This window comes from Phocoena phocoena, chromosome 11 (genome assembly GCF_963924675.1).
Source record: "Phocoena phocoena chromosome 11, mPhoPho1.1, whole genome shotgun sequence".
Classification (NCBI taxonomy): domain Eukaryota; kingdom Metazoa; phylum Chordata; class Mammalia; order Artiodactyla; family Phocoenidae; genus Phocoena; species Phocoena phocoena.
In genome coordinates this window covers 75,513,414-75,532,568 of record NC_089229.1, presented here as the reverse complement: position 1 = coordinate 75,532,568, position 19,155 = coordinate 75,513,414, and the positions used below count along the sequence as shown (strand labels likewise).

Here is a 19,155-nt window from a genome sequence, read left to right as displayed (position 1 = left end):
TTAATATACATGATTAATAATAGTATTCATCATAATCATCATTAAAATGTAAATATTTGATCATGAATGCTCACAGCAGCACTATTCACAGTAGCCAAAGGGTGGAAACAACCCAAATGTCCATCAACTGATGAGTGGATAAACGAAGTGTGGTAAATCCATGCAGTGGAATTTTATTCAATTGTAAAAAGGGTTGAAAAACTGTTATATGCTACAAGATGGATGAACCTCAAAATCATTACTGTAGGTAAAAGAAACCATACAGAAATGTCATATATAGCATGATTCTTTTTGTTCTTTCTTTCTTTCTTTATTTTTGGGCCATACTACGTGACTTGTGGGATTTTAGTTCCCTAAACAGGGATTGAACCCGTGCCCCCCTGCAGTGCAAATGCAGAGTCTTAACCACTGGCCCACCAGGGAAGTCCCTGTATGACTCTTTTTATATGAAATACCCACAATAAGCAAATCTATAGGGACAGAAAGTAGATTAGTGTTGGTCAGGGGGTAGAGGAGGGGTGACTGGGGAGCTAATGGGTACCCATGTTCTTCTGAGGTGATGAAAATGTTTTGAAGCTAGAGAGAGGTGATGATTACACAGCATTGTGAATACATTTGATGCCACTCAATCGTGCACTTTAAAAAGGTTAATTGTATGTTGTCAGAATTTCACCTCGATTTAAAAAAATGCATGCTTCAGTGCTTACTGCATGCTATGAATTTCTAGTTTACCAAGATCCTGAGACTCTGTAAAGATAGGCAATTTACCATATGTCATACAGGTAAAAAGAGAAAAAAGGAAGATGTACAGCCTTCTCCTTTTCTGGCTTCTCATTCCTGGGCATGACTCTCAAACACAAAAAATTGGGGTAACTCTGAATCTGTGCCTCTTCCACCCATCCCTGCTGCACCAGGTCTCAGCGGAGACAGGTGACAATGATTAGGGGGTATTATTGAAAAGACACTTTCCTTGCCTGAGTGAAGACACTGACCCTCCCTCAAGTGTTTGCTGGACTTTTTGTCATCACTGATACATCAAATATTCCAAAAGACTTGCCTCATCCAGCACAGAGATAATAATTAACCCTGTGACCACAGCTGGCAGAAATGGCTTTCCATCACATTTTTAAAATGCCATTTTCCTCTATGGAGACTGAGAGAGGCAAGGTAATGGAACCAAGGAGCTAATTAGTTCACAATGAAGGGAGACCTCGGTCAAAGGTGATGAGAACTGAAGATTCCTAGCGTCTCCTGCGGAGCTGTCTTGAGAGCCTCTGAAGACACCAGGGGGCAAATCTCTAGCCATCCTCTTGGATTTTCTTTTAAAGAACATGTCTAGGGAAAAGAATATGGCATTTGGAGTCTGAGAATCTGGGGTTTTGAATTCTGGCTCTGTCATTTACTGGCTTTATTGCTGCGGACATCTTACCTCAGGAAGCCTCAACTACTTCATGTGGAAAATGGAAATTTAAGAGGTGCCTTGACATCTACATGTGGAGCAACTCCTACAGAACACCTACTGAACGCAGGCAGAAGACCTCAGACCTCCCAAAGGCAAGAAACTCCCCACGTACCTGGGAAGGGAGAAAGAAAAAAAAAGAAAAAGAAAAACAGAGACAAAAGAATAGGGACGGGACCTGCACCAGTGGGAGGGAGCTGTGAAGGAGGAAAGGTTTCCCCACACGAGGAAGCCCCTTGGCAGGCAGAGACTGCGGGTGGCGGAAGGGGGAAGCTTCAGAGCCACGTAGGAGAGCGCAGCAACAGGGGTGTGGAGGGAAAAGCGGACAGATTCCTGCACAGAGGATCGGTGCCGACCGGCACCCACCAGCCTGAGAGGCTTGTCTGCTCACGTGCCAGGGCGGGCGGGGGCTCGGAGCTGAGGCTAGGGCTTCGGTCGGATCCCAGGAGGAGGACTGGTGTTGGTGGCGTGAACACAGCCTGAAGGGGGTTAGTGCACCACGGCTAGCTGGGAGTGTGTCTGGGAAAAGGTCTGGAGCTGCCAAAGAGGCAAGAGACTTTTTCTTGCCTCTTTGTTTCATGGTGCGCAGGGAGACGAGATTCAGAACGCCGCCTAAACTAGCTCCAGAGACGGGCGCGAGCCGCGGCTATCAGCGCGGACCCCAGGGACAGGCATGAGATGCTAAGGCTGCTGCTGCCGCCACCAAGAAGCCTGTGTGCGAGCACAGGTCACTCTCCACACCTCCCCTCCCGGGAGCCTGTGCAGTCCGCCACTGCCAGGGTCCCATGATCCAGGGACAACTTCCCCAGGAGAACGCATGGCGCGCCTCAGGCTGCTGCAACATCCTGTTTGCCTCTGCCGCCGCAGGCTCGCTCCGCATCTGTACGCCCTCCCTACCGCCGGCCTGAGTGAGCCAGAGCCCCTGAATCAGCTGCTACTTTAACACCATCCTTTCTGAGCGGGAACAGACGCCCTCAGGTGACCTAAACGCAGGGGCGGGGCCAAAACCATAGCTGAACCGCAGGAGCTGTGTGAACAAAGAAGAGAAAGGGAAATCTCTCCCAGCAGCCCCAGGAGCAACGGATTAAATCTCCACAATCAACTAGATGTACACTGCATCTGTGGAATACCTGAACAGACAACAAATCATCCCAAATTGAGGCGGTGGACTTTGGGAGCAATGATATATACATATATATATATATATATATATATATATATATATATATATATATATATATTTCCCCCTTTTTCTCTTTTTGTCAGTGTGTATGTGTATGCTTCTGTGTGTGATTTTGTCTGTATAGCTTTGCTTTTACCACTTGTCCTAGGGTTCTAGCTCTCTTTTTTTTTTTTCTTAGTTTAGTTTTTAGCACTTATCATTGGTGGATTTGTTTTTTGGTTTGTTTGCTTTCTTATTTCTTCCTTTCTTTTTTTAAATTACTTTTTTATTTTTAATAATTATTTTTATTTTAATAACTTCATTTTCTTTTTCTTTCTTTCTTTTTTTCTCCCTTTTATTCTGACCCGTGTGGATGACAGGGTCTTGGTGCTCTGGCCAGGTGTCAGGCTTGTGCCTCTGAGGCAGGATAGCCGAGTTCAGGACATTGGTCCACAAGAGACCGCCCAGCTCTACGTAATATCAAACGGCAAAAATCTCCCAGAGATCACCATCTCAATGACAAGACCCAGCTCCACTCAACGACCAGCAAGCTACAGTGCAGGACAGCCTATGCCAAACAACTAACAAGACAGGCATACGACCCCACCCATTAGCAGAGAGGCTGCCTAAAATCATATAACGTCACAGACACCCCAAAATACTGCACCAGCTGCGGACCTGCCCACCAGAAAGACAGGATCCAGCCTCATCCACCAGAACACAGGCACTAGTCCCCTCCACCAGGAAGCTTACACAACCCACTTAACTAACCTTAGCCACTGAGGGCAGATACCAAAAAGAACGGAAACTACGAACCTGCAGCATGTGAAAAGGAGACCCCCAAAACACTACGTTAAGCAAAATGACAAGACAGAAAAACACACAGCAGATGAAGGAACAAGGTAAAAACCCACCATACCTAACAAATGAAGAGGAAATAGGCAGTCTACCTGAAAAAGAATTCAGAATAATAATCCAAAATCTTGGAAATAGAATGGAGAAAATACAAGAAACGTTTAACAAGGATCTAGAAGAACAAAAGAGCAAAAAAAAAAAACCAATGATGAACCACAAAATAAATGAAATTAAAAATTCTCTAGAAGGAATCAGTAGCAGAATAACTGATGCAGAAGAATGGATAAGTGACCTGGAAGATAAAAGAGTGGAAATAACTACTGCAGAGCAGAATAAAGGAAAAAATAATGAAAAGAATTAAGGACAGTGTCAGAGAACTCTGGGACAACATTAACTGCACCAACATTCAAATTATAGTGGTCCCAGAAGAAGAAGAGAAAAAGAAAGAGACAGAAAACATTTGAAGAGTTTATAATTGAAAACTTCCCTATTATGGGAAACGAAATAATTAATCAAGTCCAGGAAGTGCAGAGAATCCCATACAGGATAAGTCCCAGGAGAAACATGCCAAGACACATATTAATCAAACTATCAAAAATTAAATACAAAGAAAAATTAAAAGCATCAAGGGAAACAAAACAAATAATATACAAGGGAATCCCCATAAGGTTAAGAGCTGACCTTTCAGTAGAAATTCTGCAAGCCAGAAGGGAGTGACAGGACATATTTAAAGTGATGAAAGGGAAAAACGTACAACCAAGATTATTCTACCTAGCAAGGATCTCATTCAGATTTGACAGAGAAATTAAAACCTTTCATTTCAAAAGGTAAGAGAATTCAGCACCACAAAACCAGCTTTACAACAAATGCTAAAGGAACTTCTCTAGGCAGGAAACACAAGAGAAGGAAAAGACCTACAATAACAAACCCAAAGCAATTAAGAAAATGGTAATAGGAACATACATATTGATAATTACCTTAAATGTAAATGGATTAAATGCCCCAACCAAAAGACATAGACTGCTAAATGGATACAAAAACAAGACCCATATATATGCTGTCTACAAGAGACCCACTTCAGACCTAGGGACACATATGACTAAAAGTGAGGGGATGGAAAAAGATATTCCATGCAAATGGAAATCAAAAGAAAGCTGGAGTGGCAATTTTCATAACAGACAAAATAGACTTTAAAACAAAGACTATTACAATAGACAAAGAAGGATACTACATAATGATCAAGGTATCGATCCAAGAAGAAGATATAACAATTGTAAATATTTATGCACCCAACATAGAGCACCTCAAAACATAAGGCAAATGCTAACAGCCATAAAAGAGGAAATCAACAGTAACACAATAATAGTAGGGGAATTTAACACCTCACTTTCACCAATGGTCAGATCATCCAAAATGAAAATAAACAAGGAAACACAAGCTTTAAATGACACATTAGACAAGAAGAACTTAATTGATATTTATAGAATATTCCATCCAAAAACAACAGAATACACTTTCTTCTCAAGTGCTCATGGAACATTCTCCAGGATAGATCATATCTTGGGTCACAAATCAAGTGTTGGTTAATTCAAGAAAATTGAAATCATTATCAACTATGTTTTCTGGCCACAATGCTATGAGACTAGATATCAATTTCAGGAAAAAATCTGTAAAAATACAAACACATGGAAGCTAAACAATACACTACTTAATAACCAAGATCACTGGAAAAATCAAAGAGGAAATCAAAAAATACCTAGAAACAAATGACAATGAAAACACAATGACACAAAAATTATGGAATGCAGCGAAAGCAGTTCTAAGAGGGAAGTTTATAGCAATACAATCGTACCTTAAGAAACAAGAAACATCTCAAATAAACAACCAAACCGTACACCTACAGCAATTAGACAAAGAACAAAAGAAATCCAAAGATTGCAGAAGGAAAGAAATCATAAAAATCAGATCAGAAACAAATGAAAAAGAAATGAAGGAAATGATAGTAAAGATGAATAAAACTAAAAGCTGGTTCTTGGAGAAGATAAACAAAATTGATAAACCATTAGCCAGACTCATCAAGAAAAAAAGGGAGAAGACCCAAATCAGTAGAAATAGAAATGAAAAAGGAGAAGTAACAACTGACACTGCAGAAATACAAAGGATCATGAGAGATTACTACAAGCAACTATATGCCAATAAAATGGACAAACTTGAAGAAATGGAAAAATTCTTAGAAAAGCAAAACCTTCTGAGACTGAACCAGGAAGAAAGGGAAAATATAAACAGACCAATCACAAGCACTGAAATTGAAACTGTGATTAAAAATCTTCCAGCAAACAAAAGCCCAGGACCAGATGGCTTCACAGGCAAATTCTATCAAACATTTATAGAAGAGCTAACACCTATCCTTCTCAAACTCTTCCAAAATATAGCAGAGGGAGAAACACTCCCAAACTCATTCTATGAGACCACCATCAACCTGATAGCAAAACCAAAGAGGTCACAAAGAAAGAAAACTACAGGCCAATATTACTGATGAACACAGATGCAAAAATCCTCAACAAAACACTAGGAAACAGAATCCAACAGCACATTAAAAGGATCATACACCATGATCAAGTGGGTTTATCCCAGGAATGCAAGGATGCTTCAATATATGCAAATCAATCAATGTGATAAACCATGTTAACAAATTGAAGGAGAAAAAACATATGGTCATCTCAATAGATACAGAAAAAGTTTTCAACAAAATTCTACACGCATTTAGATAAAAACCCTCCAGAAAATGGGTATAGAGGGAACTTACCTCAACATAATAAAGGCCATATATGAAAAACCCACAGCCAACATCATCCTCAATGCTGAAAAACTGAAACCATTTCTACTATGATCAGGAAAAAGACAAGGTTGCCCACTCTCAGCACTATTATTCAACATTGTTTTGGAAGTTTTAGCCACAGCAATCAGAGAAGAAAAAGAAACAAAAGGAATCCAAATTGGAAAAGAAGACTAAAGCTGTCACTGTTTGCAGATGACATGATACTATACATGGAGAATCCTAAAGATATCACCAGAAAACTACTAGAGCTAATCAATGAATTTGGTAAAGTAGCAGGATACAAAATGAATGCACAGAAATCTCTTGCATTCCTATACACTAATGATGAAAAATCTGAAAGTGAAATTAAGAAAACACTTCCATTTACCATTGCAACAAAAAGAATAAAATACCTAGTAATAAACCTACCTAAGGAGACAAAAGACCTGTATGCAGAAAACTATAAGACACTGATGAAAGAAATTAAGGATGATACAAATAGGTGGAGAGATATACCATGTTATTGGATTGGAAGAATCCAATGGCATGGACATATTTACACTACCAAATGTAAAACCGATAGCTAGTGGGAAGCAGCCACATAGCACAGGGAGATCAGCTCGGTGGTTTGTGACTACATAGAGGGCTGGGATAGGGAGGATCAGAGGGAGGGAGAAGCAAGAGGAAAGAGATATGGGGATATATGTATATGTAGAGCTGATTCACTTTGTTATAAGGCAGAAACTAACACACCTTGTAAAGCAATTATACTCCAATAAAGATGTTAAAAAAAAAAAGGGTGCCTTGCAGAGATAATATAATGAAAGATGTAGCACAGTGCTTGGCACACACTGTGAACTCCCAAAATGAGAGTTATTATTGCTGTGATCTCAGGAGTATTGCTTTGGCATAACTGAAGTTGCTGCCTTCTTCAAAAAACTATAGAGTAAACCCTTTGGAATAAGCTATATTCACCATGAACCATCTGTGTGGGAAGGTTGTATTTGTAGGATATATGTCTGTGGATAGGTGAGGAACTATGAATGAACTTGGGATGAATACCTGTGTTGAAAATTGGGGTTCAGTGTCAATTAATGCTTTGACCTAAGGTCTCTACAAGTATTTGTTTGTACTGCACTTTTTTTTAAAAAAATTGAAGTAAAGTTGGGACCTCCCTGGTGGCCCAGTGGTTAAGACTCTGCACTCCTAATGCAGGGGGCCTGGGTTCGATCACTGGTCAGGTAACTAGATCCCATATGCTTGCCACAACAAAGATTTCACATGCCACAAGTAAGGAGCCCTTGAGCCACAACTAAGGGGCCTGCCTGCTGCAAAACTAAGACCTGGTACAACCGAATAAATAAAGATATATATATATTTAAAAATTGAAGTAAAGTTGATTGACAATATTCTGTTAGTTTCAGGTGCACAGCAAAGTTGTATATATATATATATATAATTTTTCATATATATGAAAAAGAATATACATATTCTTTTTCAGATTCTTTTCTATTATAGCTTATTACAAGATATTAAATATAGTTCCCTGTGCTATACAGTAGGTCCACGTTGCTTATCAATTTTACTATAGTAGTGTGTATCTGTTAATCTCAAACTCCTATTTTTATCTGCTCCCCATTTCCCCTTTGGAATCCATAAGTTTGTTTTCTATGTCTGTGAGTCTATTTATGTTTTGTAAGTTCCTTTGTATAATTTTTTTAGATTCCACTTATAAGTGATAGCATATGATATTTATCTTTCTCTGATGTATTTCACTTAGTGTGATATTCTCTAGGTCCACCCACATTGCTACAAATGACATTACTTCATTCTTTTTATGGCTGACTAATATTCCATTGTATATATAAACCACGTCTTTTTTTATCCATTCGTCTGTCCATGGACATTTAGGTTGCTTCCATGTCTTGGCTATTGTAAATAGTGCTGCTATGAAGACTGGGGTGCCTGTATCTCTCCCTTTTTTTTAAACATCTTTATTAGAGTATAATTGATTTAAAATGGTGTGTTAGTTTGTGCTAACAAACTCTCTTCCCTCTTGCATCTTCCTCCCTCACTCCCACCCTTCCTATCCCACCCCTCTAGGTGGTCACACAGCACTAAGCTGATCTCCCTGTGCTATGCGGCTGCTTCCCAGTAGCTATCTATTTTACGTTTGGTAGTGTATATATGTCCATGCCACTCTCTCACTTTGTCCCAGCTTACCCTTCCCCCTCCCTCTCCCTGTATTCTCAAGTCCATTCTCTAGTAGGTCTGCGCCTTTATTCCCGTCTTGCCCTTAGGTTCTTCATGACCATTTTTTTGTTTTTTTTTTTTTTTAGATTCCATATATATGTGTTAGCATATGGTATTTGTTTTTCTCTTTCCGACTTACTTCACTGTGTATGACAGACTTGAGGTCCATCCACCTCACTACAATTCACACAATTTCGTTTCCTTTTATGGCTGACTAATATTCCATTGTATATATGTGCCACATCTTCTTTATCCATTCATCTGTTGATGGACACTTAGGTTGTTTCCATGTCCTGTATTGTAAATAGAGCTGCAGTGAACATTTTGGTACATGACTCTTTGAACCATGGTTTTCTCAGGGTATATGCCCAGTAATGGGATTGCTGGGTCTTACGGTAGTTCTATTTTTAGTTTTTTAAGGAACCTCCATACTGTTCTCCATAGTGGCTGTATCAATTTACATTCCCACCAACAGTGCAAGAGGGTTCCCTTTTCTCCACACCCTCTCCAGCATTTATTGTTTCTAGATTTTTTGATGATGGCCATTCTGACCGGTGTGAGATGATATTTCATTGTAGTTTTGATTTGCATTTCTCTAGTGATTAATGATGTTGAACATTCTTTCATGTGTTTGTTGGCAATCTGTATATCTTCTTTGGAGAAATGTATATTTAGGTCTTCTGCCCATTTGTGGATAGGGTTGTTTGTTTTTTTGATATTGAGCTGCATGAGCTGCTTGTAAATTTTGGAGATTAATCCTTTGTCAGTTTCTTCATTTGCAAATATTTTTTCCCATTATGAGGGTTGTCTTTTGGTCTTGTTTATGGTTTCCTTTGCTGTGCAAAACGTTTTAAGTTTCATTAGGTCCCATTTGTTTATATTTCCATTTCTCTAGGAGGTGGGTCAGAAAGGATCTTGCTGTGATTTATGTCATAGAGTGTTTTGTCTATGTTTTCTCTAAGAGTTTGATAGTGTCTGGCCTTACATTTAGGTCTTTAATCCATTTTGAGTTTATTTTTGTGTATGGTGTTAGGGAGTGTTCTAATTTCATTCTGTTACATGTAGCTGTCCAGTTTTCCCAGCACCACTTATTGAAGAGGCTGTCTTTTCTCCACTGTATATTCTTTCCTCCTTTATCAAAGATAAGGTGACCATATGTGCGTGGGTTTAACTGTGGGCTTTCTATCCTGTTCAACTGATCTATATTTCTGTTTTTGTGCCAGTACCATACTGTCTTGATTACTGTAGCTTTGTATTATAGTCTGAAGTCTGATTCCTCCAGCTCCATTTTTCTTTCTCAAGATTGCTTTGGCTATTCGGGTTCTTTTGTGTTTCCATAGAAATTGAGAAATTTTTTGTTCTAGTTCTGTGAAAAATGCCATTAGTAGTTTGATAGGGATTGCATTGAACCTATAGTATGCTTTGGATAGTATAGTCATTTTCACAGTGTTGATTCTTCCAATCCAAGAACATGGTATATCACTCCATATATTTGTGTCATCTTTAATTTCTTTCATCAGTGTGTTACAGTTTTCTGCATATAGGTCTTTCGTCTCCTTATGTAGGATTATTCCTAGATATTTTATTCTTTTTTTGCAATGATAAATGGGAGTGTTTTCTTAATTTCACTTTCAGATTTTTCATCATTAGTGTATAGGAATGCAAGAGATTTCTGTGCATTAATTTTGTATGCTGCTACTTTACCAAATTCATTGATGAGCTCTAGTAGTTTTCTCGTCATATCTTTAGGATTCTGTATTTATAGTATCATGTCATCTGCAAAAGGTGACAGCTTTACTTCTTCTTTTCTGATTTGGATTCCTTTTATTTCTTTCTCTTCTCTGATTCCTGTGGTCAAACCTTCCAAACCATGTTGAATAATAGTGGTGAGAGTGGGCAACCTTGTCTTGTTCCTGATCTTAGAGGAAATGGTTTCAGTTTTTCAGCATTGGGGACAATGTTGGCTGTGGGTTTGTCATATATGGCCTTTATTATGTTCAGAAAGTTCCCTCTATGCCTACTTTCTGGAGGGTTTTTTTTTTTTTTTTGCGGTACATGGGCCTCTCACTGTTGTGGCCTCTCCCATTGCAAAGCACAGGCTCCGGACGCACAGGCTCAGCAGCCATGGCTCATGGACCCAGCTGCTCTGCAGCATGTGGGATCTTCCCAGACCTGGGCATGAACCCGTGTCCCCTGCATTGGCAGGTGGACTCTCAACCACTGAGCCACCAGGGAAGCCCATCTGGAGAGTGTTTATCATAAATGGGTATTGAATTTTGTTGAAAGCTTTCTCTGAATCTATTGAGATCATCATATGGATTTTCTTCTTCAATTGGTTAATATCGTGTATCATATTGATTTGTGTATATTGAAGAATCCTTGCATTCTTGGGAAAAATCCCACTTGATCATGGTGTATGATCCTTTTAATGTGCAGTTGGTTTCTGTTTGCTAGTATTTTGTTGAGGATTTTTGCATCTATGTTCATCAGTGATATTGGCCTGTAGTTTTCTTTCTTTGTGACATCTTTGTCTGGTTTTGGTACCAGGGTGATGATGGCCTCATAGAATAAGTTTGGGAGTGTTCCTCCCTGTGCTATAATTTGGAAGAGTTTGAGAAGGATAGGTGTTAGCTCTTCACTAAATGTTTTTGTTTTGTGGTATGCGGGCCTCTCACTGTTGTGGCCTCTCCCGTTGCGGAGCACAGGCTCCGGACGCGCAGGCTCAACGGCCATGGCTCACGGGCCCAGCCACTCTGTGGCATGTGGGATCTTCCCGGACGGGGCACGAACCCATGTCCCGTGCATCGGCAGGCGGACTCCCAATCACTGTGCCACCAGGGAAGCTCTTCACTAAATGTTTGATAGAATTCGCCTGTGAAGCCATCTGGTCCTGGGCTTTTGTTTGTTGGAAGATCTTTAATCACAGTTTCAATTTCAGTGCTTGTGATTGGTGTGTTCTTATTTTCTATTTCTTCCTGGTTCAGTCTTGGAACGTTGTGCATTTCTAAGAGTTTGTCCATTTCTTCAAGGTTGTCCATTTTATTGACATATAGTTGCTTGTAGTAATCTCTCATGATCCTTTGTATTTCTGCAGTGTCAGTTGTTACTTCTCCTTTTTCATTTCTATTTCTACTGATTTGGGTCTTCTCCCTTTTTTTCTTGATAACTTTGGCTAATGGTTTATCAATTTTGCTTATCTTCTCAAATAACCAGATTTTAGGTTTATTGATGTTTGCTATTATCTCCTTCATTTCTTTTTCATTTATTTCTGATCTGATCTTTATGATTTCTTTCCTTCTGCTAACTTTGTGTGTTTTTGTTCTTCTTTCTCTAATTGCTTTAGGTGTAAGTTTAGGTTGTTTATTTGAGATGTTTCTTGTTTCTTAAGGTACGATTGTATTGCTATAAACTTCCCTCTTAGAACTGCTTTTGCTGCATTCCATAATTTTTGTGTCATTGTGTTTTCATTGTCATTTGTTTCTAGGTATTTTTTGATTTCCTCTTTGAATTCTTCAGTGATGTCTTGGTTATTAAGTAGTGTATTGTTTAGCTTCCATGTGTTAGTAGATTTTACAGAATTTTTCCTGTAATTGATATCTAGTCTCATAGCATTGTGGTCGGATAAGATACTTGATATAATTTCAATTTTCTTATATTTACCAAGGCTTGATTTTTGACCCAAGATATGATCTAACCTGGACAATGTTCCATGATCACTTGAGAAAAAAGTGTATTCTGTTGTTTTTGGATGGAATGTACTGTAAATATCAGTTAAGTCCATCTTGTTTAATGTATCATTTAAAGCTTCTGTTTCCTTATTTATTTTCATTTTGGATGATCTGTCCATTGGTGAAAGTGGGGAGTTAAAGTCCCATGATATGATTTTGTTACTATTGATTTCCCCTTTTATGGCTGTTAGTACTTGCCTAATGATTGAGGTGCTCCTATGTTCGGTGCATAAATATTTATCATTGTCATATAATCTTCTTGGATTGATCCCTTGATCATTATGTAGTGTCCTTCTTTGTCTCTTGTAACAGTGTTTATTTTAAAGTCTATTTTTTCTGATATGAGAATTGCCACCCCAGCTTTCTTTTGATTTCCATTTGCATGGAATACCTTTTCCCATCCCCTCCCTCACTTTCAGTCTGTATGTATCCCTAGGTCTGAAGTGGGTCTCTTGTAGACAGCATATATACGGATCTTGTTTTTGTATCCATTCAGCCAGTCTATGTCTTTTGGTTGGGACATTTAATCCATTTACATTTAAGATAATTATCAATATGTATGTTCCTATCTTAATTGTTTTGGGTTTGTTATTGTAGGTCTTTTCCTTCTCTGTTTTTCCTTCCTAGAGACGTTCCTTTAGCATTTGTTGTAAAGCTGGTTTGGTGGTGCTGAATTCTCTAGCTTTTGCTTGTCTGTAAAGGTTTTAATTTCTCCATCAAATCTGAATGAGATCCTTGCTGGGTAGCATGTATCTATTCATATTAGAGTTTTCTTCTTTTCTGGGTATATGCCTAAGAGTGGTATTACTGGATCATATGGTAACTTTATTTTTAGTTTTTTGAGAAACCTCCTTACTATTCTCCATAGTGGCTGTAGTAATTTACATTCTCACCAACAGTGTAGGAGGGTTCCCTTTCCTCCACACCCTCTCCAACATTTATTATTTGAAGACTTTTTGATGATGGCCATTCTGACGAGTGTGAGGTGATACCTCATTGTAGTTTTGCTTTGCATCTCTCTAATGATTAGCAATGTTGAGCATCTTTTCATGTGCGTGTTGGACATCTGTATGTCTTCTTTGGAGAAATGTCTATTTAGGTCATCTGTCCCTTTTTTGATTGTGTTGGGGTTTTTTTGATATTGAGCTGTATGGGCTGTTTATATGTTTTGGAAATCAATCTCTTGTGGGTTGCATCATTTGCAAATATTTTCTCCTGTTCCATAGGCTGTCCTTTTGTTGCCAATAAGTGGTGCCAGACAGTTACATATAGAAGAATGAAACTAGAACATTCTCTAACAGCATATACAAAAATAAACTCAAAACGGATTAAAGATATAAATGTAAGACAGATACTATAAAAAACTCCTAGAGGAAAACACAGGCAGAACACTCTGACATAAATCACATCTATATATATATATTTTGATATGCCTCCTAGAGTAATGGAAATAAATGCAAAAATAAACAAATGGGACCTAATTAAACGTAAGAGCTTTTGCACAACAAAAGAAACTGTAAACAAAATGAAAAGGCAACTTTCGTTTTGTTTGGGAATGGGAGAAAATATTTGTACTTCACTTTTGTTGGTGATATTGAGTGACCTGGAACCATCCTTGTCGGTCCAAGTCCTTCTTTCAGAGTACTTTTGAGAGTAGATTTTCTTTTTTAAAATTTTTGTAGCACTCTAGACCAAATAGCAAATATATGGATGTATAACTTTCTTGGTTTGGCCATAAGTGTACAATCCGCTTCTGCAGCTGTACTGCCAGGTTCTTCAGGTATAAACTAAGAAGAATGCTGTGCCCACTTTAAAGGCTTAAGAGAGAGTTTTTCATTTTAGAACAAAGAAAAGGAAATTCTACTTTACACAGTGGGCAAATGATAACTATGTGAAACTTTTTACCAGTTAATGTTATATGGTGACTGCCGATTCTCAGTGAAATCACAGACCCTTGTAAGCCCCACAAGAGCTGGGTCATCTTCATCTTGTCATCATATCCCTAGTGCTGAGCACTGTATCTGACACATCACAGGCACCAAATAAATATCTGTTGAATAAATGAATGAAGGGTGAATAGTATTGAAAAGGTTTAGGTATGCTCAAAGATAGCAGAGCCTTAACATAATCCGAGGGAAAGTTGATAAGTATTTTTTGGGTATACTGGCTTGTTTATGTTGACACTGATGTAATAACTGTCATACTATCCCAGTAAATATTCCTTAGTACCATTTTCAGTGAGAGAATATTTCACTGGATGAATCCTTGAGCAGATGAAGTTCTTGAGAATTCCACGTGGGTAGGTTTAGAGAGTTCATATCTGAATGGACATTGTTAAACAAACAGACTGAAGAAAGGAATCAAAATGTTAATGAAGTTTTTACATTCCACTTTTAACCTGAAACCTAGGAGCCTTCAGATGCTTTCTGTACTCTTTTGTATTTTAAGTCACAATAGATTGTTTCTGCCTCTCTCAAAATTTCCCACTTGTTTTGTCATTTAGGAGGCCCCTTCAGAGCTTACCTTGTTGTTAAGCAGAACTGACCAAAGGTGAAATTTTTCTGTTTAATGCAGACCTTAGAAGTTACCACCTGATTCTCAAATAGGGCTGAAAGACAAATGCTGGTATCATGTTCAAGATGCATTGTCCCTTGAATTCCTGTCTCTAAATATATCAGCCTTTTAACAGCAGCATGGTGATAACTAACGTGGAATTACTTACATTGGTAATATTTCTTTAGAAGGCAAAATTAGGCTTTTATATTTTGTTTTCATTACATTTAAGAAAGAATGTATCACATCCATATAAAGTAAAACTAGAAATTCCATTTTGGTGTTTTGTATTCAAAATGGTACAGCACCTTTGTTACTATAAGAGGTTTCTGATGAAAAACACCTCCTCAAGTTAAAGAGTTTCTGGACAGTACGCAATTTTGATAACTTGTCATTTTATAGAATGATACCTGTTTTCAATAATATGTAACTCTCATATTTTCTCAATGAACCTCAAATATTTCTAATATTTTACATAACGATTTAGAGCATGTTTATGTCATCACATTTAAATTTTCTGAGGAAAAAAGGAGCTAGACCTTTATAATCTCAATTTAACCGATCTGTGGATATGGGCTTTCCCTGGGAAGGGGGTTTATGGCTGTCTCTGGCCAAAGTCAAGTCCCAAAGAGGGACTCAGCTGAGAGATGGTGGTTGCCAGCACTCCTAGGAGGTGGGTGTGTGTACTTCAGACCCAGGGTAAGGGATCTTGGTGGTACACAATGACCTCTACTAGAAATGGAGGTGCAGAAAGTGTGTGTGACTGCCCATAGCTCGGGCTCCCTCCATTTTTTAAATCATGGAAGCCCATATTTAACTTTAAAATTAGTTTTAAACTTTTTAATCATGACATATAACATACTGGAGAACTTATAATACATGTATTACAAATAGACCATTTTCAATAACTTGGAAGCCCCCACACGAATCTCCTTAATTGTATTCTCTCCAGAGGTAACTGCTGACATAAGTTTAGTGTTTATCATTTACTGGCTACTCTTCACAGCTTTTTTTTTTTTTTTTCTTAATAAGAACGTCAGGCAGATTGGGTTAGGGTACACAGTTCAGTCTATAACAAGATTGTTTTTTCCTTACAAACATCTTTATTACAAGGGTTCTTTTTAATAATCCTTCCTTCCTCCCTCTCTCCCTCCTTCTCTCTCTCCCACCATCCTTCCTTTCCTTCCTTCCTTCCTTCCTTTTTGGCTGCATTGGGTCTTTTTGCTGCGCATGGGCTTTCTCTAGTTGTGGCGAGGAGGGCTACTCTTCATTGTGGTGGATGGGCTTCTCATTGCGGTGGCTTCTCTTGTTGCGGAGCACAGGCTCTATGTGCGTGGGCTTCACTAGTTGTGGCATGTGGGCTCAGTAGTTGTGGCGAATGGGCTTAGTTGCTCCACGGCATGTGGGATCTTCCCAGACAGGGATCGAACCTGTGTCCTCTGCATTGGCAGGCGGATTCTTAACCACTGTGCCACCAGGGAAGTCCAGATGTGTTCTTAAGCACTTCTGTACATGCATTACAGAAAGGCTGGCTCATGCATTCACTGATATAGTACTGATTGTTCTCAACATGACAAGCAAGTAGCACTCTTACAAGCATCTTTCTTATATGTGTTCTTAAATGCTTCTCTGCATGCTTTCTTTTTATAGCTTTTTTTTTTTTTTTTTGGTTTCCACTATTTATTTAACATTTTTATTGGAGTAGAATTGCTTTACAATGGTGTGTTAGTTTCTGCTTTATAACAAAGGGAATCAGCTATACATATACATGTAACCCCACATCTCTTCCCTCTTGCATCTCCCTCACTCCCACCCTCCCTATCCCACCCCTCTAAATGGTCACAAAGCACTGAACTGATCTTTCCGTGTTATGCAGCTTCTTCCCACTAGCTATCGGTTTTACATTTGGTAGTGTATATATGTCAGTGCCACTCTCTCACTTTTTTCCAGCTTACACTTCCCCCTCCCTGTGTCCTCAAGTCCATTCTCTTTTTTATAGCTTTTTAAAGCCATATAAGTAACTATTCCTAATCAATATATTTTGTAGTTTAGTTTTGTTTTTGAACTTTATATAAATGGAATCACCCCATTTTATATTGCCTTTTTCTGCTTAACATGATCTCATTTAGGTTTATTTTTATGGATGCTTGTAGCTGTAGCTCATTCTTCTTTACTGTATATCATCTCATTGTATGATGATTTATAATGTAATGCCACTGATTTGTTTTATATGGTCTTCTTTTGTTGGTTGGACTTTTGGTGTTACCTCTCCTTTCTTTTTTAAAATTTTTATGGAAGTATAATTGATTTACAATGTTGTGGCAATCTCTGCTGTACAGCAAAGTGACTCAGTTATCCACATATAGACATCCTTTTATAAATTTTTTTCCTTTTTAATTAAAATTTTTTTTAAATTAAAAAAAAATTTTTATTGGCGCTACCTTTCCTATGAGAATTTGTATTTTAAGAGCTTCTAATTTAACCAAAGCCTTAATCTCTAATTGTTGACTTCCAAGTACTGTGACAAACTAGATGTAAATATCTTATTCAAGTAGGAACCTTTTATTTTGATAGAAATATCTTCCTTATACCACCTAATCAGACTCTGTTGACCCACAAAGGATGGTTGATTTTTGTCAGGGCACAGTTAACATTTTAAAATTCAACATTTTGTGACTTTACAGTTGAAAGACTATATTCAGGAATACCGTCTTTAAAAAAGACATCTTGGGCTTCCCTGGTGGCGCAGTGGTTGGGAGTCTGCCTACCGATGCGGGGGACGCGGGTTCGTGCCCCGGTCCGGGAGGATCCCACATGCTGCGGGGCGGCTGGGCCCGTGAGCCATTGCCGTTGAGCCTGTGCGTCCGGAGCCTGTGCTCCGCAACGGGAGAGGCCACAACAGTGAGAGGCCCGCGTACCGCAAAAAAAAAAAAAAGACGTCTCATTTTTAAAAATGAGATTGAAAAGTTAACCAGGAGTCAGTAAATAATTGTGATATATAGAAACAAATTTTGTGTATGGGCACCTCATGAATAATACTGAACATCATTTCTGAGCTTCATTGCTGTGATTGTCAAACATGGGGTCTTAGCCTGGAACACAGCTATTCAAAATAATGAATCATGGGCAATGAATCAAGAAATGTTGAACTTAAGCCTGCAACTCTAAGAATGAAGAATTCTGCTAATTGCTTGGGTTTTTATATTGTACTAATGTGGTGAATAGCTTTTCAAAAAAGATTAATTTGCCAAGCACAACATTTCTGGAAATGGCCTTTCTCTAATGGTTTTCCTCATGCAGAAGAAATTCCTACAGGAAACCTTGACCTTCAATGTAATTTCCAGTAGCTAAAGACAGAACAAATCAATAGCTTTTAGTTTGCTAAATGTCTAGGTCTATCCTGTTAGATCTATGAAGGCCCAGAGATACATTGAAATTTTGTGATTGTAGTTTAAACTTCTTATAATTAATGACGGTGTTAATTATTTGGGATTAATTATTCTGTTAAACTTATCAGTTATTAAAATAGTAATCAAAGATCAAGTAAAAGGTTTATGGAAAAATTACTAGATTTATATTGAAAATGACCAGATATTTAAATTACGCTTATGTTTAAGAAATACAAATATTTATGATATGCCAAAGATCCCTTTTTAACATTAAACAACTCGGTTAACAAACAAAATTAGGCTCTTCTGGGAAACTAATTTCCCTAATTCCTAGAAAATATAAACGACTGGAATACCATATCGGGGTTCAGTGAAGAAAACAGAATTCACTCTAGATATTTGAGTAGAGAGGACTTAACACAGGAATTTGGGTGTTTACACACTTGTGAAAGAGTTGGAGGAGCAGAAATCAGGAGGCCAGCTGCTGCTATTCCTGCCGTCACATGTGTTGCTGACACGGCTGACAACTCACAAAGCTGGTAACTGGACACTGGCACACTTATATCTGTTGGGACTCGCTTCCCAAACACAACAGCAGCTGGAAAATGGCCTCCACATTCATACCCAACTGTGTCATGCTTGAGGAACCTAAGCTGCATCTAAAGCCCCAGCTATAAGACAGTCTGAAAAATGTAGGTTTTTGCCTTCTAGCCCCTATGGCACAGGAGGGAAGTTAGAAGAGGTGGGAGTGGGTGCTAAGTGTCCAAAGACAAGATCCATGAAGCAAAAATTCCACAAATCTATATAGGTCTATTTATCATGACTTGGTAATGTTTCCTAAATACCATGATCAGATATCAGATGCCTTTTGTCAGACAGAGCCCCTGTGAGACACATGGTATTAGACAACTGTAGATGGTTTTCCAGTTGACATTTTA

General features: G+C 38.4%; 1 pseudogene; it reads right to left on the bottom strand.

The window, feature by feature from the left end:
• The window catches only part of LOC136131417 (S-phase kinase-associated protein 1 pseudogene), a 32,563-nt pseudogene extending 17,643 nt beyond the window's left edge, over positions 1-14,920 (bottom strand).
• Between the last annotated feature and the right edge of the window lie 4,235 nt (positions 14,921-19,155).